Source organism: Macrotis lagotis, chromosome 1 (genome assembly GCF_037893015.1).
Source record: "Macrotis lagotis isolate mMagLag1 chromosome 1, bilby.v1.9.chrom.fasta, whole genome shotgun sequence".
NCBI classification, from domain to species: Eukaryota; Metazoa; Chordata; class Mammalia; order Peramelemorphia; family Peramelidae; genus Macrotis; species Macrotis lagotis.
Window position 1 is genome coordinate 124,304,801 of NC_133658.1, and position 25,061 is coordinate 124,329,861.

General features: G+C 36.2%; 1 long non-coding RNA gene across 1 annotated transcript; it reads left to right on the top strand.

The window, feature by feature from the left end:
* The first annotated feature begins 1,817 nt into the window (after window positions 1-1,817).
* Window positions 1,818-24,157, top strand: LOC141514137 (uncharacterized). The gene is made up of 4 exons (XR_012475952.1): window positions 1,818-1,915; window positions 6,442-7,359; window positions 8,393-8,488; window positions 23,294-24,157. It is a non-coding gene; the product is annotated as an uncharacterized LOC141514137 (long non-coding RNA).
* Window positions 24,158-25,061: the final 904 nt, after the last annotated feature.

Below are 25,061 nucleotides of genomic sequence, written 5' to 3' on the forward strand. Positions count from 1 at the left end.
GTTGTGGGGAACTGATGGGAGAAGGAATTTCTTGGAGTTGACTTAAAATCTAGGTAGAACATGAACTCCCTGAGGGCAGGTACATGACTTTTATTTACTCTTTATCATTGTCTTATACAGAATAGGTACCTAAGACAAGCTTTTTTTTTTAAAAAGAAAATGAATAATACATTTGGAAATGGGGAGATGGACTGGTTTTCAATTTGCAGACTGTGTTGTGACCAACAGTTCTATTGGAATGAAATTCTGAAGGAAGCTCCATTCAAAAAGCCATATCTGTTGACTGCTTTAGCCTTTTATTGTTCACAAGTAGGGAAAGATTTATCACGGTAGCCAACTGATGCAACAGCTCCCAGTTTCTGCCTTTTCTGAGCAGTGACTTTAAAATATCTCCCTCAGAACTTTATCTTTCAGCTGTAAAAGCAAAAATATCACAAAGGACAAAACACTCCAAGACAAAATATAGAAAGGTTATAGGTTAAAGGAATGACAGTCAGAAAATTACAAGACTAACATTTTAAACCAATGTTTCAAAAAGAAAGAAACTTACACCATCTAATCTACACTTTTAGTTTTTGAGTCAAACATTTTCCTTCTTCTGGCGACCATTGCAGCAGTGTTATGGAAAGTATTCAGCATGAAAACATATGCATAAGTAATGCACAGAGGTACAAAATTTCTTGGCACGATGTCATGAAGTTCACAAAAGTTTCCATGGAGGACTCTTAAAGCTTGGTGTGCTAATAATGTCCACTCCTCAGCCTTCCTACTGTTCAGAAAATTTCACTCCTGCAGCTTCTTGGCTGGGTTGGAGAAATCACTGTAGAGGTTAGTGAACGAGTCTATGTGTTGGTATTTAGACTGTAGGCCGACTGTTTTTTTGAGAGTGTCTGTGTGTGTGTTTGTGTGTGTGTGTGTGTGTGTGTGTGTGTGTGTGTGTGTGTGTGTGTGTGTGTTGGGGCAGTCAGTACATAAAAAAAAGACATTGCTTATTATTAAGGCCACCCTTCCTCCCATCTTCCTTAGCAGACTCTGAAAGGGTCAGCCTGTATCCAAAATAAAAATGGAAAGCCGAAGGACAATTTTTTAACCATTTCTCCAAAAAAAAGGATAAAAAGATACATTAAATGAAAAGATGCTTCAACAATGTGGGGGTTTTGTTCCAGAGAAACATTTGGGCACTTTCCCTGGGAAAGGGGGTTAAAAGGTTGTCAATGCTTTCTCCAGGGGCTCTGTCTGACAGTGAACATGTGTTTCCTCCCTTTAATCGGCTCGCCAGTAGCCAGAAAGCTGCTTGTTTTCTGCAGAGGTTGTCAAAAATGATTTCAGTCTGGAGACGATGAATGATAAAAGAGGTTTCAAACACAGTTTTGCACTGTAGCTTGCGCGGCCCCAGAGAGGAAGGATTGTATTACAATCGCAGTGCAAGGGGGCATGTTCCTGTAGCAAGGGGAAAAAAAAACAGCCTCCTCCAACCTGTTTGATGCTTCCCGTTATCTTTTTGAGCTGGAAAACCCAGACTTTGGAAAATGGGACGGGGGTGGGGGTGGGGGGGCAGGGAGCTAATTGAGCAAATCCACCTCGTCTCCAGGACTGGTTCCCTGGACAGACAGCCAGGCAGAGCTTGAGAAGTTGGTTGCAGGCTTTGGTTCCAAGCAGGCAGATAGTGAGAAACCAGCGGCCGCCGGCCCCCAGTTCCTGGAGCTGGAGCAGACGCTGGCCCTGGCCCTGGCCCTGGCGCTGGCCCTGGGCTGCAGCGGCGAGTTAGCAATAATCACACTTTGCCTGCCCTCCAACCGAGCTTCCCTCATCCCCAGAAGCGCAGGCTGCGGATGGCTCATCCACGCGTCCTCCCGTGGATTTATGGGCAGCCGAAGTCGTAGTGGACGGGGTTTGTTTTGAGAAAACACAAGGGGTTAGTTATGCTTTTTCCAAATATATGACGCAACCTAAGCATGCAAAGAAAAATGAAGCTGCTGGGTCCCTCTGACATTTCCATTTTCTCGGGGGGGGGGGGGGAGGGGGGATAAGAACCACCGGTTCCGTTTCTGTAAATCAGCTCATGTTCTTTGGTTTGTGCCCCCCCCCCCTTTCTGGCTGCGGGACAGGAGAGGCTCGCTTTAAGAAAATCGGGCCAATAAAAATGCGAATTAAGGGGATAGATAAATTAAACGGTATTTGTGCTTCAATGGGGTACTTCATTTTACTCTTACCACCTAATTTACCACAGGATTCCTTTAGATATGAGGTCCTAGAGTGTTGGGGGGGATATGATTCGATTTGTGAAAATTGGATTCATCCCTAACTTTCTCAGGAACGCGTCGATTGAAAGCGACAGTTTCATCCAGCAAGGGAGCACTATGGCTCTTTAGCTGCCACATCAACAAGAAAGGAGAGAGACAAAAGCCTCCTGCATCTGATAACTTGGGAAAGGCAGGAGGTTTTTGCTATTATCTTTTTTAATGCTATTCATGGAGGAGATTTAAACCTTCCCATCATCCCCCCTTTGCTGGCTATATCCACCAAATTCCACATCTCCCAAGTAGTAACTTGGTCCTTTCCTTTATTGTTTCTGAAGATGTTTAAGTTATTTTGAGTTCACTTCTCTACCCAATAGGAGAAGCAAGCTATCAAACAACAACGAGGAATAAGGGGAATCCAGTTTAGGAGACTGACAGGCTCACCAGTCCTTTGGCTGTCTTCTTCATCTGATCCTAATTAGCCACTCTCCCTGTGCAACCAAACTACCAGAGGACTCATTCTTTCTCGGGATCAGGAAAGGAAGTGTGGATTGGGAGTGTCCAAGAAACTGTAGCAGGTGCAGGACCTGTTAAGAGTGCTTAGAGATAGGCGGCTAGGTGGCACAGTGGATAGTGCACCAGCCTTGGAGTCCGAAGCACCTGGGTTCAAATCCGACCTCAGACACTTAATAATTACCTAGCCATGTGGCCTTGGGCAAGCCACTTAACCCCATTGCCTTGAAAAAATCTAAAAAAAAAAAACCCAGAATGGTTAGATGCTGAACCTATCCTTTATAGATCAAAACACTAACAGGTAGCCAGTTCCAGGCTTTTCCACTTCAGCTAATAACCAGCCCCTGTCTGAAAACAGGTCACTTGCTAGGCAGTGACAAACTTTTATGATAGGATTTATTCCAAACAGAAGATGAGACAGTCTCTTCCTCAATGCTGAAATATTTGGCTAATGTTAGAGAGATTTGGCTAAGTGGGTTCAATCAACTGTTTTCAGTCTATTCTGGTTCATAATCCCTATTCAGGATGAAGTGCCTTGCAGCCTAATGAATGTGGTAATGGAATCCTTGTGTATGTTTTTCCACAGCAGGGTGCAGATTAGCATAAGTGTCATATTCTGTTGGCATGCCTGCTATTATATCTGAGGCGTTGCACACACTGGGAATTTTTCAACTGGATAATAATAAGATGAATATGGCACGCATATGCGCAGAGAACACACCATTTTTTAAGAAAGCAACCTCTAATAAATCTCACCTGGAGGGGCATTGTGATAGATTAACTTTGCACTTTTGCTTGAAAATGTAATATTTTACACCAAGGGTCCTGTAACATGAGTAAGAAAAAAGAATTAGATTGAATTTCATTTCATGCAGAGTTTTAAAGAATGTTGTCATTTTGGACCATGGGGCAGAAGTATACTTTGCAACTCTTCCAGTTTCCCAAATTCATGGCAAGTTCAAAGCCTCACTTTCCCATCATAATTACTCAAAGCTGATGTTTTTAGCTCCCAGAGAGACCAAATAGGGTTGGGGTGGGAGGGATTGTGGAGAGTAAAATATCATAGAGAAGGGAAAAGAAGGGAGGGAGGAAGGGTAGTGGTGAGTAATGTAGTCTTGAGTGTCTTTAAGAAGCTCATATTGGTTGGTGAATAAAAAAGGAAGAGACTGTTTTCAAAGGCATTTCTTTTTTTACTTTCAAGGACACATTTTCTTTCTACCTTCTGAGCAGTCCTTGAACTGAAGGCAGAACCCAGTTAAGTAGAAATTGAATCATGTGTAAGTTCACTCAGGGTCAGGAATTGATGACCACAAGACAGCAAAATGTTCTGTGTTTCTAAGAAAATAGTGTCTGGATTTTTTTAGTCTAAACTATCTGTAATGATCCCTGTGTCTTTGACTTTACAAGCAAAGTAAAGAGGAAAAGTTGAGGTGGTTATATGGGTCCAACTCTTGTACTATTAAAGTTAAAGTAATTAATTTAATCTAAATCAGTTTATTGTACTACATTGATTGAATTACACTGATTTTTGCTCTAGACTTTTCATCACTTTGCCATGTAACCAGAAGTTAAAACCTGAGCATTTATGTGAGTGGAGGAATTTATGCATAAAGACTTAGTCTGTTTTTAAGAGTTTTAGAGTAACTCAAGGAATTCTTCTGTACCTCTTCTATGGAAGCAGTGCTACTATTGAATAGCTTCATAATTTATGACTTGATTAGAGGAAGTATAGACCCAAGAAATATATACCACTTAAGAAATAGTTTAGTATGACTGATCAAAGAGGTTTTTGCTGGCACTCAAAAGGTATATCTATCTGTATATCTATCATCTATCTATCTATCTATCTATCTATCTATCTATCTATCTATTTATCTATCTATCTATCTGTCTATCTATCCATCAGTAAGGGTAGAAAAGCATGTCTTTTTGCTTTTAAGCATGGTGACATGAGAACAGCTAAAACACATTATCAATCAGTTCAAGGTAAATGCTGTCTCTACATCATATTTTAATCAGATCATTTCTGCTGGGTTATAGAAATTATATCTGTGGCTGAAATAACATTTAGAAAAGAAATTGTTTGCCAAGTGAATGAGACAATCAAACCAGTCATTTAGAGTTGGGGATTAAATATGAATCTCATTTACCTTTATTATCTGTACATTTCTAGCTAATCATCATAACTCAAACGATTTAAACTTCATTGAAAATGTAACCAGTAATGGTGTGTCATTAATATTTGTTTGTTATGCTTCCAGTCTGGGCTAAGTATCCTTTATGAAGACCAGTTTATTAGTATAGAACCAATTGTCTTTTATTCTGGAAGGAGAAAAACATGGGGAAGGCAGTTAGGAGGAATAGACTACTAATGATGCTAATACCCTTTAAGACAGTCTTGTTTAGGAAAATGCTTCACAGTCATATAGGCCCCAGTGTCCAGTTTTACTTGCCAACATTACCCTTTCAGAAAGAAAAGCCATCTGCCCCTTCCCTGCAAGGTAGCATGTTTGCAAAGAGTCAGCTTTCCAACAACTTGACCAAGCTTGTTAAGTGAGACTCCATTGATGGCTGAAGGAATGTAAATTGAAATTTCCACTGAAGTTCAGGGGCCCCCCATTTTAATCTCATCACCCATCTCTTTGCATGCGGTAGAAAAAGGCTGGGTGGCGAATGTATCTAAGACTCTGAGGAAAAGGGCTGTTAAGTCGACCTTGGTAACTTAACTGAAACAGTATATGTGTAAATCCATTGCAAATCCCCTGCCTTTCACAACTCCTGTCCCAATGGAAATCAGATCATAGAACTGTTTACAAGAGTCTACGATTCATTTGGATAAAACACCATGACAGCACCGCCCAGGATTATTTGAAATTTTAGTAACCTAAGCTTTAAAAAATATTCTAAAAGCAAAATAATGAGGGACAGGTAATTACTGGGAGCTAATTACTTATGATATTTCATATTTGTAATAGGTGGGCAATCTCTGTAAATGTCAGCTCATGGCACCTTTGCAATCAGTTGTAATTTTTATTGTTTAAAGAAATGTCAACATTTCCATTTTTTTTTCCAACTTTAGACATCCAGGATTGAAGTACTGGAATGGCTGAATGCATTGCCATTAAAGTCCTTTTCCCTATTGTTTTGTTTGAGAGCAAGTTAATCTGAAATTTTGCCATTTATAGCCTAACTGTTTCTAGCCTAAAAAAGCATGCTGCTAATAAAAGAGGGAATAGGGTATTCCTTCTGAAGTGAAAGTTTGGGGCTTGTAGGTACCGTTCATGGTTTTATGAGTAAATATTACATTTTAATTAACACCATAATTAATCTTTTCCTAGTAGCATTTCATGAATATGAACTTGGGAATAGTTTTCAGTAAATTCATATAAATTGATTTCCCCCTTCCTCAGCTATGGAAACTATATTGAGACCATTAGATATCATTGGGAAAAAATTACTTCTTGAAATTCATAAAAAAATCATTCTCTTGGAGTAATACCCAGAGATCAAGAAGAGAAATAGAAGGAAATGGCAAAGAAGCTAGGGAGGTTGGCAGGGTATCTTGATAGGGTATGCAGGAGACCTGGATTCTAGTCCTCACTCTGCTATTAAATATTTTATGTGACTGGAGTCAAGTCATAGCCATGAAAGAGTCTAAGTATCTTTTTCTGTCCTCTCTCTATCACAGGATATTATGTCTCCTGAAGTTTGCTCCAGGATCATGAAAGCTCAGAATGAGTAATGAAAGGAACTATTGGCATGGTACACTTTGGTGACTAATGGCTAAAATTTTACCATTAACAATACATTTCTTAAGTGATTTTGTAAAATAAATTGACCCCTGGAAGACAGAGCCTATTAAGCCTTATGTCATTTGTAAATCAGTGAGTGTATCAACTTGATGTTTCCTGAGCCATTGGTTTCATAAAGGGGGAAAAAAGAGACAACCAAGGTCCTGAAAAAAGGCATCACAAAAGGAAGAAAAGGATACAAAGAAAGGAGGGTGAGGAAATGAAACACAAGTAGATAACTTGATAACTTTGAATAGAGCAGAATTAGTCCCCTTATGCAATGTTGGGAAATTGAAGTAAATTTGAGTCTGAGTGAGCAAGGTAAAACTCAATCAGTAGTCAGAGCAAGAGAGGGTGGAAGTAAGATCACTTGAATGAGAGAGAAGAAGCCCGATTTGAATACCAGCACTGCCACTAGAGTGCTGACCTTGGGCAAGTAATTCCACACTCTGGACCTTAATTTCTTCAACTGAAAAATGAAAGGAATGCCCTAGAAATGGTGTTAGGGGAGTGATACAAGGACACTCTCAAGATCTCTTTAAAGAATTTGGAATTGACTGTGAAACATGGGAGAGCCAGCATGGTTTGCCTACATCAAAGAAGACTGTGCTCTATGAGCATAGCACAAGTTAGTAGTTAAAAAATTAACTCAAGATATGGAAATATTCCTATGCCCTATTTGTGTGCAACCTGTGACAGAGCATTCTGCACTCATATTGGTCTGATCAGCTACAGTCAGACACACTGAACCTTGATCCTGACATGGCAATATCATTTTGGTCCTCTCCAAGACTGAAAGACAACAACCAACCAAAGTAAGTAAGATATTTTTTCAACCTAGCTTTACTAATGTATTTAGAATTAGAAATACAAAATCTTAGAATTAGAATCACAGAACTCTTCTAGCCCAAATCTCAGTGTCTATCTCTCACATTCTTAGTAACATTATCATTCATATTTAATAGCTTTTGCCTGCCTCTCCATCACATTGGCCTTCCCAATAGAGAAATGGTTCCCCAAACAGATTACAAGATTAAGAGAGCAATTCTCTTTTTAACATATTGATTTAAATCATCATCTTCAGTGAATCACATCCATCACACAATTTACCAAGAATTCCCTCTACATTCAATCAAACAGTCATACAATCTTTACTGACAAAACTTCCAATGAGAAAAAAAACACTTCCGAGGCAAAGCATTCCAATCTGGAATAATAATAATAATAATAATAATTGTTCAGAAGATTACTTTCTCTTTAAACCATGCCTAAAATTGCCTCCCTGAAACTTCCATCCACTTTTAGAGGTTCCATACTTGGACTCAAGCAAAATGAATTGAATCTTTCAAATACTTAAAAATCACATCTCCACCATTTCTGTTCCTTCTAAGTCATCTTTTTTTGAGGTTAAAAATTCCTAGCTTCTTTTCACTCTTCTATTTCACTGACACTCTGCCTTCATCATTCATCATGTCATAGTGGATAGAACTCTGAGAATCAGAAAGATCCAAATTTAAATCTGACTTCAAATGCTTGCTAAATGTGTGATCCTGGGCAAGTCATTTTTTTAAATGAAAGATTTTATTGAGTTTTGCAATTTTGACATATTTTTTGCTTCCCTTCCCCCACACTCCCACACAGAAGGCAGTCTATTAGTCGTTACATTGTTTCCATGATATACATGGATCTAAGTTGAATGTGATGAGAGAGAAATCATATCCTTAAAGAAGAAAAATAAAGTATAAGAGATAACAAAATTACATAATAAAATAACAGGGTTTTTTCCTAAATTGAAGGTAATAGTCTTTGGTCTTTGTTCAAACTCCACAATTCTTCCTCTGGATATAGGTGCTTCATCACAGCCCTAAATTGTCCCTGATTGTTGCACTGATGGAATGAGCAAGTCTTCAAGGTTGATCATCACCCCTATGTTGCTGTTAGGAGGTACAGTGTTTTTCTGGTTCTGCTCATCTTGCTCAGCATGTGTTCATACAAAACCTTTCATGCTTCCCTGAATTCCCATCCCTCCTGGTTTCTAATAGAATGATCCATGTACCACAGTTTGTTAAGCCATTCCCCAATTGAAGGACATTCACTTAATTTCCAATTCTTTGCCACCACAAATAGGGCTACTATGAATATTTTTATACTGGTGATGTTTTTTATCCTTTTTCATAATCTCTTCAGGATATAGACCAGTAGTGGTATTGCTGGATCAAAGGGTATGCACATTTTTGTTGCCCTTTGGGCATAATTCCAAATTGTTCTCCAGAAAGACTGGATGAGTTCACAGCTCCACCAACAATGCATTAGTGTCCCAGATTTCTCACATCCCTTCCAACATTGATCATTGTCCTTTCTGGTCATATTGGCCAGGTGTGAGGAGGTACCTCAGAGATGCTTTAATTTGCATTTCTCTAATGAGTAATGATTTAGAGCAATTTTTCATATGACTATGGATTGCTTTAATTTCCTCATCTGTAAATTGCCTTTGCATATCCTTTGACCATTTGTCAGTTGGGGAATGGCTTGTTTTTTTTGAAAATTTGACTCAGTTCTCTCTCTATATATATTTTTTAGAAATGAGTCCTTTGTCAGAAATACTAGTTATAAAACTTGTTTCCCAATTTACTATATTTCTTTTTATCTTGGTTAGAGTGGTTTTGTCTGTGCAAAAGCTTTTTAATTGAATATAATCAAAATTATCTAGTTTGTTTTTAATGATGTTCTCCATCTCTTCCTTGGTCATAAACTGCTTCCCTTTCCATAGATCTGACAGGTATACTACTCCCTTATCTTCTTGTTTGCTTATAATATTGGTTATTATGTCTAAATCCTGTATCCATTTTGACCTTATCTTGGTATAGGGTGTGAGGTGTTGGTCTAATCCAAGTTTCTTCCATACTAACTTCCAATTTTCCCAACAGTTTTTAATCAAAGAGAGATATTTTATCCCCAAAGCTGGACTCTTTGGGTTTATCAAACAAAAGATTACTATAATCAGTTCATGGATTGCACCTAGTCTATTCCACTGGTCCAACATTCTATTTCTTAGCCAATATTAGAAAGTTTTGATGACTGATGCTTTATAATATAATTTTAGATCTGGTAAGGCTAAGCTTCCTCTTTTTGCACTTTTTTTTCATTGAATCTCAGGAAATTGTTGACTTTTTATTTCTCCATATGAATTTACTTACAGTTTGTTTCTAATTCATTAAAGTAATTTTTTTGGAATTTTGATTGGTAGGGCACTAAACAAATAGTTTAGTTTTGGTAGAATTGTCATTATTATTATATTAGCCAAACCTATCCATGAGCAGTTGGTGTTTGCTCAGTTATTTAAATCTTATTTTATTTGTATGAGAAGTGTTTTGTAATTGTTTTCAAAAAGGTTTTGAGTCTGTCTTGGCAGGTGGACTCCTAGGTATTTTATATTGTCTGAGGTTACTTTAAATAGAATTTCTCTTTCTAGTTCTTTCTGCTGTATCTTGCTAGTCATATATAGAAATGTTGAGGATTTATAAGGGTTTATTTTATATCCAGTGACTTTGATAAAGTTGGGTTTTTTTAGGCCTTGCAAAGGGGTTAAGTAGCTTGCCCAAGGCCACACAGCTAGGTAATTATTAAGTGTCTGAGACCGGATTTGAACCCAGGTACTCCTGACTCCAGGGCTAGTGCTTTATCCATTACGCCACCTAGCCACCCTTTGCTAAAGTTGTTAATTATTTCTAGCAATTTTTTAGATGATTTCTTGGGATTCTCTGGGTAGACCATCATGTCATCTGCAAAGAGTGAGAGTTTTGTCTCTTCCTTCCCACTTCTAATTCCTTTGATTTCTTTTTCTTCTCATTGCTGAAGCTAACATTTCTAATACAATATTGAATAGTAGTGGTGATAATAGGCATCCTTGTTTCACCCCTGATCTTATTGGGAATGCCTCTAGCCTATTCCCATTACATATAATGTTTGTTAATTATTTCACATAGATATTGCTTATTATTCTAAGGAACAATCCACTTATTCCAACACTCTCTAGTGTTTGTATTAAGAATAGGAGCTGTATTTTTTCAAAAGCTTTTTCAGCATCTATTGATATAATCATAAGATTTCTAATAGGTTTGTTGTTGATATAATTAATTATACTAATAGTTTTCCTAATATTGAACCAACCCTGCATTCCTAGGATAAATCCTACTTGATCATAATGTATTATCCTAGTGATAACTTGTAATTATTTTATTAAGATTTTATTTAAGATTTTTGCATATTCATCAGAGAAATAGGTCTATAATTTTCTTTCTCTGTTTTGATTCTTCTTGGTTTAGGTATCAGCACCATATTGGTGTCATAGAAAGAGTTAGGCAATGTTCTGTCTTCACCTACTTTTCCAAAGAGTATATATATATATATATATATATATATATATATATATATATATATATATATATATATATATATACAGAGAGAGAGAGAGAGAGAGAGAGAGAGAGAGAGAGAGAGAGAGAGAGAGAGAGAGAATTGGAACCAGTTGGTCCTTAAATGTTTGATAGAATATCATTGTGAATCCATCTGGCCCTGACGATTTTTTCTTAGGAAGTTCAATAATGGCTTGTTGAATTTCTTTTTCTGATACAGGGTTAAGGTTTCTTCTTCATTTAATCTGGGCAATTTATATTTTTGTAAATATTTGACTATTTCACTTAGATTGTCAAATTTATTGACATGGAGTAGGGCAAAATAATTCCAAATTATTACTTTAATTTCCTCCTCACTGGTGGTGAGTTCACCTTTTTCATTTATGATACTAGCAATTTGGTTTTTTCTTCCTTTTTTAAAAAATAAAATTGACCAGAGGTTTATAAATATTTTTTAGGTTTTTGCAAGGCAATGGGGTTAAGTGGCTTGCCCAAAGCCACACAGCTAGGTAATTATTAAGTGTCTGAGGCTGGATTTGAACTTCGGTACTCCTGACTCCAGGGCTGGTACTCTATCCACTGTACCACCTAGTTGCCCCAGAGGTTTATCAGTTTGATCAATTTTTTCATAAAATCAGTTCTTGGTTTTATTTATTAGTTCAGTAGTTTTCTTGCTTTCAATTTTATTAATTTCTCCTTTAATTTTTAGAATTTCTAATTTGGTATTTAATTGGGTTTTTAAAATGTATTCTTTCTCTAATTTTTTTAGTTCCATATTTAGTTCATTGATTTCCTCTTTCTCTAATTTATTTATGTAAGTATTTAAAGATATAATATATAATAGCCACATTTAGTGTATCCCATAGGTTTCAGTATGTTGTTTCATTATTGTCATTATCTAGGATGAAATAATTAATTCTTTCTATAATTTGTTGCTTGATCCACTCATTCTTTAAAATGAGGTTATTTAGTTTCCAATTAGTTCTGGGTTTATATCTCCCTGGCCCAATATTGAATTTGATTTTTATTGCATTATGATCTGAGAAAGATGTATTCACTATTTATACCTTTCTGCAATTGATCCTTAGGTTTTTATATCCTAGTACATGATCACTTTGTTTGTATGTGCCATGTACTGCAGGGAAAAAAAATTTATTCCTTTCAATCTATCTCCATTCAATTTCTTCCATAAGTCTATCATATCTAGGTTTTCTAACATTCTATTTATTTCCTTAACTTCCTTCTTGGTAATTTTATGATTAGATTTATCTAAATCTGAGAGAGGGAAGTTGAGGTCTCCCACTAGAAGAGTTTTGTTGTCTATGTCTTCCTGTAGCTCTTTCAACTTTTCCTCTCAGTATTTGGATGCTATACCATTGAGTGCATATATATTTAGTATTGAAATTATTTTATTATCTATGGTACCTTTTAGGAGAATATAGTTTGCTTCTTTATCTCTTTTAATGTTATCTATTTTTGCAGCTGCTTTGTCTGAGATAAAGATTGCAGCCCCTGCTTTTTTCATTTCAACTGAAGCAAAATATATTTTGCTCCAACATTTTACCTTTATTCTATATGTATCTTTCTGCTTCAAATGAGTTTCTTATAAGCAGCATATTGTAGGATTCTGTTTTTTTATCCACTTTGCTGTTCACTTATGTTTTAAGGGAGAGTTCATCCCATTCACATTCAAAGTTATAATTACTAATTCTTTATTGCCCTCCATGCTATTTTCCCTCTATTTATATTTTCCCCTTCTTTCCCTTTATTCATATTCCCCATATTGTTTCTGAATACCACCTTCAGTGTTTTTGCCCTCCTATATCAATCCACCTCCCCTTTCTTTCCCTTTTCCCCTTCTTCCTTTCCTTCCTTTTGTTATTTCCCATTTTACCCCCCTTCTCATCCTCCTCCACTTTTCTCTTTTTAATACCTGAAAGGTAAGATAAGTTTCTTAACTTAACTGAGTGTGTGTTAGTTAACTTTAAGCCAAGTCTGATGAGAGGAAGATTCAGGTGATTCTCACCTCCTCCCTTCTTCCCTTCTATTGTAATAGGTCTTTTATACCTCTCAATATAATTAGATTTACCCCATTCAATCTCCTCCATCCTCATCTCTTCACTGTCCCACTTTTTAAGGAGGTATTGTTTTTAAATCATTTTATCTGAGTCACAGAAAAGTCATCAGTGTCCAGCACTTCTGGCTAAGTATATTCTCCCTAATAGAGTTACAGTTCTCAAGAGTTATTAGAGTCTTTCTCCTAGGTATAGATATAGCCAGTTTCATCTTATAAGATAACAGTATCACAGATAAGTCATGAGTGACCATCACTTCTGGCTAAGTATGTATATATTCTCCCTAATAGAGTTACAATTCTCAAGAGTTATGAGAATCTTTCTTCCAGATGGGGATATAACCAGTTTCATCTTATTGGATAGCAGGGTTTTTTCCTGTATCTTTTTTTTAACCTTTCCATGTGTCTCTTGAGCCTCCTATTTGATGTCCAAATTTTCTATTTAGCTCTGGTCTTTTCATCAGGAAATGTTGGAAGTCTCCCATTTCATTAAATGTCCATCTTTTCCACTGGAAGAGAAGGCTCAGATTTTCTGGATAGTGGATTCTTGATTGCATTCCAAGCTCCCTTGCTCTTTGGAATATCTCATTCCATGGCCTTTGATCCCTTAATGTTGATGCAGCCAGGTCTTGTGTAATCCTTACTGTGGTTCCTTGGTATTTAAATTGTTTCTTTCTGGATGCTTGCAGGATTTTCTCTTTTATCTGATAGTTCTAAAATTTGGCCACAACATTCCTTGTTGTTTTCATTTTAGGATCTCTTGCAGGAGGGGATCAATGTAATCTTTCAATAACTATTTTGTCCTTTGTGTCCATGATATCAGAGAAAGTTTCCATCACTAAACCCTGTAACATTAAATCCAGGCATTTTTCTTCAATGTTTTCAGGAAGGCCTATAATTCACAGGTTGTCCCTATCTCTTCTTTAGGTCAGTGGTTTTGCTGATGAAGTATTTTACATTTTCCTCTATTTCTTTTGATCTTTTGGTTTTGTTTAACAGAATCTTCTTGTCTCATGATGTCATTAGTTTCCACCAATTCTTTTTTTAGAGAAAAATTTTCTTCATTTATCTTTTGCAACTCATTTTGCAGTTAGTCAATTCTATTTTTTTGAAGGAGTTTTCCATTTGCCCAAGTATAGTTTTGAGAGAAATATTTTCTTTTTTGCATTTGCCCAATTGAGGATCTGAGAGAATTATTCCCATTTTGTATTTGTCCAGTTGTATTTTCCAAGGATTTGTTTTCTTGTTGCGAGATGTTAATTTTCTCTTGCAATGTGTTAATTTTCTCTTGAGTTTCTTTCCCCAATTTTTCCAATTGGTTTTTAAATTTCTTCCTGATTTCTTCAAGGAAGTCTTGTGGACTGGAGACCAATTCATATTCTCCTCAGAAGAGCTAGATCTCTCTGGATTACTATCTATTTTTTTCTAAGTATTTCTCCATGGGCCCCCCCTCAATGGCCTTTCTTCATTTTCCTAGGATCTTGTGTTGGGGGGGGCAGGGTGGGGCTGACTCTCAGAGGTTTGCTTTTGAAAACCCTAGAGGATTTGTTCACTTGGCTTAGTAAATCCAAGGGCCAGCCAGTAGGGGCTACTGGTTGCTCTCTCTAGAGTGTTTGAGGTCTTCAGCATTAGGATCTGAGTTGATCTTGAATAATGGGTTGGGCCCTGGGGGAAGAAGTTACTATTCCTTTCTGCTGAGTGAACTCTGTTGCCCACACCTGAGCCTGAGGGGGTGGGGTGTTGTTTACCATTTGTTCTGGGAAGAGGGCTCTGCTGAAATTATGGAGCTCAGGTCCCTTTCCCAGCAGGTCATTTTCCAGGTGTGATCTGAAACTCTCTCTGTTGTAACTCACCCTCTTGAGCACATCCCCCTCCCCAGGATTTCATGGCTAAAGTCAGTCCTCAGACCTGCCACCCACCAAAGCCTCTGTGGCTAAGTTTGGTCCTCCTTTTCCCCCCAATTGCTGTCCCTGTGCTGGCCCTCTGGTCTCCACTCTTGGTTCACCCACAGTCCCCTGAGACAGATCTTGTTGGTAGGTGTTCTTTTTTCTAGCTTCTCTCTCTCTCTCTGCGTTTTGTCAATCGAATTTCTGTTAAAAGGTTTCTTTCATGTTATTTTTGATGGGGAACCAGGGGCACTTAGAACAGTACCTGTCTTCTCTCTGCCATCTTAAGGGGAAGTCATATAACTAATTTTGACTCAGTTTTCTAATTTTTAAATGAAAATAATAATAACCTCTATCTCCCAGGTTTGTTGTGGAGGAAAGTTAATATTTCCAGGCTTTACAAATCTTATAAATATTTTTATTATTATCCTTCCTCAGGTTCCAGATCTTGGTACCATATAGCCTGGGTCTTCCTAGAGTTGAGCTCTCATACACACTTTTCTACACCCCATCTAAGTGAGTTCTCATTCTCCAGTTAGCCTATTTAAATTTACCTAATTTTTATCTCATCCCTTCAAAATAAGGTTCTCCATGGCTTACAAAGTTACAATAGCTCTGAATCAATATACTTATGGAAGAAGAATGAAACTCTGAGAGGTCTTCCACCACTCAAAGATAACATGTATTTATAAGTAATTTCTAGGCAATGGATCTTTTTCTATTGTCTATTCCAACAAGCACTAACAATGGTGCTATGCTTAGTTGGAGAGAGGGAAGTATTGGGGATACATAATTAATATTATATGATACTTTCAGGTTTGCAAAAATGCTTTACATTCATTATTTTCATTTAATTTTTATAACATTGCTGTAACATAAATCCTGTAATTATCTTTTTGTACAAAGTTATTTTCATGTTGTCTCCCAAATTAGACCATGAGCTGTTTGAGAGCATAAATTGTTTTTGCCTTTATTTATATTCCACTAAATTTAGCACTAAATAAATGAGTGTTCACTGATTGACTACTATAAGTATTATTATCTCACTTTACAGATGGAGAAATAAGGGGCTACTTATGCAACAGAGAGAATTTAGGCTTAGAGTTAGTGAAGCAATGCAGTCACATTCCACTTCTGATTCTTATTACTTGTGTGTGAGTCATTTAACACTCAGAGATTCAGTTTCCTTGTCACTTAAGGTCAGCCCTGTACTGGAATTAGTAAATAGATAGACCTCTTAAAAATATAAAATAGAATTTAATTCTCTTTCTTAGGACTGGCTCTCATTCTTTTACAAATGACTTGAAGAAAAAATAGTTATACTTAGAGAAGTTGAGCGAAGGAATCTGAATGGAATTAAAAAAAGAAGGTACAGTTGATGATTTGTGATGAAGCAAAAGGGAATACAGAAAAAGAGAACCAATAGGCCTTGTGCACTGTGTACTCACTAAAGTCTACACTTCCAGTGAAATAATGAAAGTAAACATTGTGAGTAAGAAAGGACTATTGTTTGGACCCAACATGGCCATCAACACTAGTTCAAATATCTCAAAATAAAATATCAAGAAGATACAGTAATGAGAAATTTTATTCAGCTCACATTAATGAAAATTAATCTTACACATAGATTTGTTTTAACATCTTAAATGTAATCAGAAATATTTTGGAAGCATGCTATTAAATCTTTTGAAATAAAGCATGTATCTTCAAATACAAAATCTGGCTTTTGAGAAAAAATAAAAGTTTTTTTTGTTTTATTGTATTCTGAATTGTGAATTTTGTAACTGTATGCTTTGTGTTTAGAAAAGAGCAAATTATAGTCAATTTAGTTTAGTTATCAAAGATTGGAGGCATGTGTACCTGGGACATTGTTGGCCCCATTTAAGTCTCATCAGTCCTCTGAGAACTAGGAGGGCTTGAAAAGCATATGGATTCCAGAACTCTTTGAGCCAAAAAACCAAGAAGATTTTGTTTATGTACTCCATGGAATCCATCCTAGAATGTTGAATTTTCCATTTCGTAGACCCTCTTTGGCTAGTTAGTTAGTAACCCTATGGTCTATCTTTTCCTTGGCTCTTTACAAACATATTCACCTTATTCTTTGCTATATTCTAGATTAATGTCTAACAAAAGATATACTTAGATAAATTCACAACTATTTTACCAATTTTCACTTAATCATGATCCCATTTAACTTAGATTATATTGTGACTCCCCACACACACTCCCATTAGAATGTGAGTTACCAGAGGGTAGGGAGTATTTTTTGCCATTCTTTTTATTCCTAACTCTCATAATAGTGCCCCAAAATATCATAAATATTTAATAAATATTTGCTGTTGTTGTTCCAAAGTGCCCCCTTTCCCATGAAGAGATTATAGGGAACTCAGAACTGTGCCTTCATTTAATACGTTATCATGGCTTCATCATCACTACTTTTAAAATATTGATGTTATTCTCTAGGATATCACCACTAGGAACTGATACTTGGCCTCTGTCTACTTAGAATTTCAAGACTCAAACATTACTTGAAATAAAAAAAAATCAGGGTCCATAATGGAACATTTTTCTTGTTACTAGTCTCTCTCTCTCTCTCTCTCTCTCTCTCTCTCTCTCTCTCTCTCTCTCCATTCTACTTTACTCATAATTTCATTATGCCAACAATGATCAAGAACATTAAACACATATGAATTCAGGTTTTTTTTACTTGAAGGGAAGAGGTACCAGTTCTGATTTAATTAGTGGAGGAAACTCCCCATTAGAAACTTTTTTCAAACAATACAGACCATCACCTTCTTTTCAAATAATAGTCTTGGAGAATTTCCTGACCAAAGTTATATAACTAATGCATCCTCAATGGCACTTAAACTCAGATCTTTCTGATTTCCTAGCCATTTTCTGTGTCATATACAATGGTTTTTTCTCTTTTTTAAAATTAGAACATGTTTAGATCTATATTTCAAGATTCAATGGCTTAGTTAGAGATATTCTTTTCTAGATATCTTTAAGATCAAGACCCTTCCATTTTATTTATATTTTTTCCATTGTTCTATAATTATCTTGGGTGAACTAATTTTTTTTCTAAATCACAACCCCCTCTTTTCTATGTCACCAAGCAAATAGAGAGTAGAATGGTAGACACACACAAGTATTTAATAAAGACTTATTGAATCAAATTTAAAAGAATGAATGATGCTGAATGTATAGGGCCAGTGGTCATCAAGTTAATCAAATAATTAAGCATCTATTATATACAAAGGCATTGATATTATATGCAAAATATTGTCTATTATATAGGAAATTAAAAGAAATGAGGACCATAACACCAAGAAATTGAATGTGGCACGGGGAAGACATGATAGTTACATATTGAATGATCAGTAAAAAAGAATTTCATTCAGGACAGGAATAGCAAAAAGAAAAAAGAGTAAAATGGATCAACAATGCTTTCAGACATCAGAGAGATTAACCTGACCAGAACTAAGCATTTGAGCAATGCATGATAAAGTGGGAGGGTTTTGGTGAAATGATGTATATATTTGAATACTCCTTAGTTACTATCATATATATAGGAAATAGGATTATATGTGGTGGTGAGCATAGCATCTGAAAAATTTAAACCTAATAAATTTTCATTCATGTTCATTTATTTATTCAACAAGTATCTATTAAACATCTACTGTATGGCATAGTGTACTACATGCTGATGAATATGACCTTGGTTCTTCATTTCTAATTATGTGTCAGAGATAAGAAGCTATTACATAATAAGTTCTAATATAGCAAATGCAAATACCTTCCCATGCCTCAACTACATTCTTGCCCTGAAGCTTCCTCCCCTTTGTGCCCCACCCTCCTCCAAAGTTCCCCCAAACTTTCCTGATTCTCCGTATTTCACTGTATATCAGCTTCATTTTCACATGAAAGATTCCTTCTTCCCTGAAGCATCCTTACCCTGGAAGACTCTTCCACACCAGTGTTTCCCTCATCCTATCAAAGAGTTCCTTCTGACACTTCTATTTTGAGGAAGTGCTGAAGCCAACTATCTTTCCCTCCTTTTCTACTCCCCTTGCTTCACAGTTAATGCCACCATGTCCCAAATCAGGGTACCTTCTCCCACTTTCGATGATGCTTTTCAGCTCCCTTTTATTAGAATTTAATACCCTTGGGGAGTAAGGGACAGTTTTTCTTTTGCTGGTATTTGTATTTCTAGTCCTTAGCATAAAAACTGAAACACAGTAGGTACTTAATAAAGGCTTATTGTCTTATTTGACAGAAGGATAAAAGCACAAGTTAGTCTCCCAACAAATGTGACCTCTTTCTACTTCAGTGACAATGATGCAGTAGCCAAAAATAAGGGATAGTTGCAAAGAATTATAGAGTAATTATACCATTTACAAACATTAATTTAATGGTTGATAGTCAATCTCCAGTCTTTGTCCAATGAGTTGATAATGCATGCTGGTATATATATATATATATATATATATATATATATATATATATATATATATATATATATATATGTGTGTGTGTGTGTGTGTGTGTGTGTGTGTCTGTGTGTGTGTGTGTGTAAATATGTGTGTGTATAAATATGTGTGTGTGCATGTGTCTCTATGTGTATATAGTCATTCCTCAATATTTGTAGGAGTTAGAGTAACAAGACTACTGCAAATGTGAAAAACTGCCAATCACTCTAAGTACCACCCTTAAATTGTATTTTTAATAATTCTGATTTTATTTATTTAACATATAAAACAAGTAAAACAACACACTCTACCCACAAAATATAATTTTTATGTGAAAGAAATTAATATCTTGCACACTATGCAGAATCTTTACAGCTGCCAGTGTAACTGCAGCAACTTCTTCAGGCATTTCCTTGTCCTATGAAAAGCACAAGAAATGATGACCATTTGGATCTAATTGAGTCTCAGCTATAGACAGACAAAAAAGAGGCATTTCCAAAGAAAGTGCATAGTCTATAGATCTTTAGGTAACTGTTAAAAATAAATTTATGTATGTATACTTAAGAAAGTTAATGATGAAATAAATTAACAACATATAATATTTATGTATTTATGACTTTCTAAATGCTTTTAATTTTCTTTACTTCTGCACTTCAACTGTGATTTGTGCCCAAATATCCAAAAATTCCATTGGTTATTGATAAGCAACCTGAAATTAACCCAAAATTACAAATGTGAAACTCATGAATGTAGATAGATAACTGTATATAAAACCCATTCATTTCACTTCATCTTGCAGTGATAAAGATTAGCATAAGCAAACATTTTTTAAAAAATTTTAAGTAAACAGATTTTAATGAAGACAATTATTGGATCCTATACACATAGGTTTAGAGCTGGAAGAGAATTTAAAAATCATTGAGTCCAATCCTTTCATTTTACAGATGAAGTAACTGATGATCAGAGAAGTTAAGGGATTTTGCCCATCATCACCCAACAGCTAATAAGTTATAAAGTCTCTAGTATAGTATTTGTCATGCTGTTATTCAACATAAATTTATTAAAGATAAAATAATATCCCTTCAAATTCATAGATGATGTGAAGCTATAAGGAAAGGTCAACAAACTGGGTGACAAAGTCAGCATTGAAAAAGATCTTGAAAGTCCACATCAATAGAACTTATATAATAAAAGGAAAATTACCAGTTATAAATCTATAAATAAAACTCAGTCTCAAAAATCAATTTCATAAGCATAAAATAAAGGAAACATAGCTTACCAGCAGTTTTTCTAAAAAAAGATATGAACATTTCAATGGACTGCAATCTCAATAAATAAATATAATCTCAATAAAACAACATGAAGAACAAGAAAGCTAATATGATGTTGGTGTAGATAAAGAAATATAACTTCCAAAAATAAGGATATGATAATCTCATTATAATTTGCTTTGGAAAGATCACATCTGGATCTTTTTTATTTGTTTGTTCTGTTTGTAGTACTGGGCACTGCATTTTAAGAAGGACTCAGATAAGCTAGAAAACCCTGAGAGAAGGATTTTGAAGGCTCCTAAATTCAAGTTGTGTCCATTCCTTCTCTATTAGAACTGGGCACTATGCCTCGGGTGCACCCACGAACTGAGATACTTTGCTGATACAAGAGAAAGAGAAGTCAAGTTAGTCCATCAAGAAGCAGATTAGGCTACAACAGCCCCTTTCTGTTGCCAGATATCACATGCTGATTGTGTGCCATAGTGCCTCGTTGCAACTGGAAGAAATGAAACCAATATAAAGCCAAGAGATTTTCACAGCAGGTAGACATTACCAATAGTCCATTTCTTACCAATCAGGCCAGGGTGAAATGATTCTAGTAAAGGCAAGTGAGAAGAATGTCTGCCTAAAATGAACATAATTGTGCAACTCACACCACCAATCACTTGGTTGGTCAGTATGGTCCTCTTTGATACTAAAGGAGTGGAAATTGAATTGAGAATATAGAGAACTTAAGACCCAAACTATTCTTTAAGGAAAGAGAAGAGGGATACATTTCTTAGTGACAAGGGGCAGTGATTGACTTCTTTTGCTTTACTGTTCATTTCTATGCCAATTAAATATTTTCTAATTTCAATACTGTTTCTTGAATGGACTTTGTATGTTAAAAAATTAAATATCTAGAAATGGCAATTTTTGTAGTGTCTAGTTTTTAAATTGAGAGTTTAAAGAGGAAGAAACAAGTAATTTGCCATCACAAAGTCCCATAATTTGAACCTAGATATAGAAGAGACTTTGTTGATTGGACCATAAAACATGAAAGGAGTATTTTATTGTTAGCCAGGGTAAATGAATAAGAAATCATCTGAGATTCACAGACAGACCATAAGCCTTACAAGGGAATAGCCAGAGCATTCAGTTATGAAGGGGCCTTCTTTCTCTCCTGGATAATCTACTAGAGAGGTTCACTGACACACAGATAAAGCTGTTGAAATTTCCTACAGGTCTTTGCCTTGTAAATCCCTTTATCCCTTTACCTTAATGTGGTTAAATAAACCTCTTGAGAGGAGGGACCAAAGTCTTCTCCCTCTTTGAATCCCCACAACACATTATTGCTCCAGCCCTTTCCACTTTCTATCTATCTGCTCCTCTGCCTGTTTTCAACTCCATAGAACAAGATGCCTCTTTAGTCATTCTTTGGTGTGTTGTCTCCCCCTTAGCTTATAAAGTCCTTGAAGACAATGACTGTCTTTCTTTTTATTAATAGTATCCCCAGCATTTAGCATAGTCCCTGAAGTTTAGTAACCACTTAAATATTTATTGGATTGTATTGTATTGGATTAGATAAACAGTGTCATAAGCAGACTGGGTTATTCAATACATTTTTGTAGTTGTTTAGGATCAGGAAGGAAAGGAATAGAGGAAGGAAGGAAGGAAAGAAGGAAGGAAGGAAGGGAGGGAGGGAAGGAGGAGAAGAAGAGAGAGAGGAAGGGTGAAAGGAAAGAAAAAGAAGGGGAGGAGAAGGGGAGGCACATGAGGAAGAGAAGAGGGAAGAGGGAGAGTAATAATCAACCACACCTTGAATATCCCCATTAGATCAGATTATAAGTATTTAACCAACCCAATTTATATAGATCTTTTAAATAAAATATGTTTATATGTATATACATGCATATAACAACATATATACATATGTACATGTATGCATGTGTGTTTGTGTGCATTCAGAGTAACTATATATGCCTGATGAGAAGTTAGGTAAGCTTCTTTCCTTCTATTATTTTTTGAACAAGATTTCCCAGACAAATTCCCTAGAGTAGGCCAACTCTAACAAAATAGTAAGCCATCTTGTCTTGTATTTTTCTTGTGCAGTTACTCCTCTGAGCTCATTCTAACTGGGCACTCATATTCAAGACTGAGGTTCCCAGGTCATTTTATTACTTCTCTCCTCAGAGCTCTACAATGTAATCCAAAAGAGTTGTGAAGTCTAACATTGTAATTCCTGAGAATGTTCTGTTGTGCTCCTAGTATAAATCAACCAATTGAGTTCTATTAACTTCCAGAGAAAGAGATTTTAAAAGATATAGGAAGAACTACTGGTACAAAGGCTTCTTCCCAAAATGCAAGTTTACTCTCCTTATTCACAGATTAGGTCCTTGTGTATAGAAGTTTCAGATTTAAAATAAAAATCTTCAAACACTTATAAAGAACACTTGTGGGAAAAAAATTCTTCATAGCTCATGATTAATGGAAGTCTATTCATAGAATTCTTATGAAGTTCCCTTTGGGTGTAACTTTTTTCTGGACTTGGAAAATTGATGCCTTTATAGAGTCCATACCTTCTATTTGTTTCCATACTGATGAGTGTTCTATCCACTGTGCCATCTAACTGCCCCCTTTTCTTTATTCTTATAGAAGACCATTACATCTGGGAGGTGATGCCATGATAAACAAGTGAATTGGATTTGAATCAGGGGAAACTATGCTTAGTCACCAGTCTCACTTTCTCCTCCAGAGAGCCAATGGTCAGATATGATTCAAGTTAACTGAAGATGGCTATGGATGAGAGGAAATCAAGGTTAAATGACTTTCCTAATGTCACACAGCTATTAAGTGTCAAATATCTGAGGCTGGATTGAAGTCCTGTATACCTGACTCCAAGGCCAGTGCTCTATCCACTTTGCCACCTGGCTGCCATTGGCCATTACCATATTAGCAGCCACTGCCTCCCCACTCTGTCTAGACCTTCTGCTCAGGTTCCAAAGAAGGGAAGATGATTGACTAGTACACAATGGTTACTTGGCTACCACCCTGAAATCTCTCCAAGCTTACAAAGCCATTCTTGGAAAGGTTCATTTCAAGGTTGCTGCTCAGGCACTGTTCCGCCTCCCCCAACTTCTATGATTACTTCTTCCAGCTTTGGTAGATTTTGCTATTGATCCAGTTGCCAGTATGAATGCTGGTGGAATCTCATAATCGCTCAAATGCATAATTGTCTGAACACTCCACTCCATAATGCTTCTAGGATCAGGAAAGAAGAACACAGAAGAAACAAAGGTGTCATGGTTATGGGCACAATGAGAAGGAAGAGAAGTAAGAGAATGTCCTTCTGCCTCCCCTCACCCATCACTCTTCCTCACTCCAAGTCTCAAGGGAAAGAGATTGAAAGATAAGCAAATTCTCTTGACACATTCATTTCTGACTCATCACCTCCAGAGTCATCAATCCTAAATCTATAGCCAATTAGAGTTCTTTTTGTCATCACAAAGCAAGAATACCATCATGTACAAAAACTGGCGTTCCAAGTTCCAGGTATTGAATTGGAACTAAATAGAATTCATTGAGTTTTGCTGAAATTCATTAAAATTGAATCTTCAGGAAGAGTAAGAAAGTTAGAACTTGCTTTAACTTAATAATGACTTTAATACATGGGAAGACAAATGACAATTCTGGAATTGTATGAGCTGTTAAAAATGAACAACTTGCAAGGAAATCCCAGGCCCAACTGAGGTCAAATTGAGCTGTATTATAGTAGAAAGAATATTATGTGCAAAGCCAAAATTCTTGACTAATCTTGACTTTACTATTTACTAGGATAAGTTTCTTTAATTCTAAGGTTCCCAGTTAACTTTAATGTCCTATGAGCATATGGATGAGTTATATTAAGATCCATTTTAACTCTAATATTTTGTGAATCAATGGAGTTTGGCAAGAACACACTAGCCTTTTGATCTGTGTCAACCAAAGTGCTCTTCTTGCTGGCTCTGCATTGGTCAGCATTGCATTGTAAGTAGTTCTCTACCCACATCTTGTTTGAATATAAAAAAAATCGGTCAATAGCCCAGATGGATAGAACAAACTTCCTGCTGTCTTTTTTGGAATAGTATCTATGACCAGTAATATGATAAATATATGAACATTCAATATTATAAAACCCAAGAACTATTTTTGCCTCCCTTAGTGATGTACTTACCATCTTCCAAAGAACAAAGGTGTATGTCAGTTTCTTTCCAGGCTTGGTTGACTGCTGGGGTACCCTGCTACATGGACCCTTTCTTCTGAAACATGAATTAATGAAGTAGCCATGATGAGGTCCACATATGTGGAGAAAGCTCAGTTCATGACTGATGGTTAGCAGAGACTTCATCTGCCTAGTCCACTAGACATGAATGCTTCAGCAACA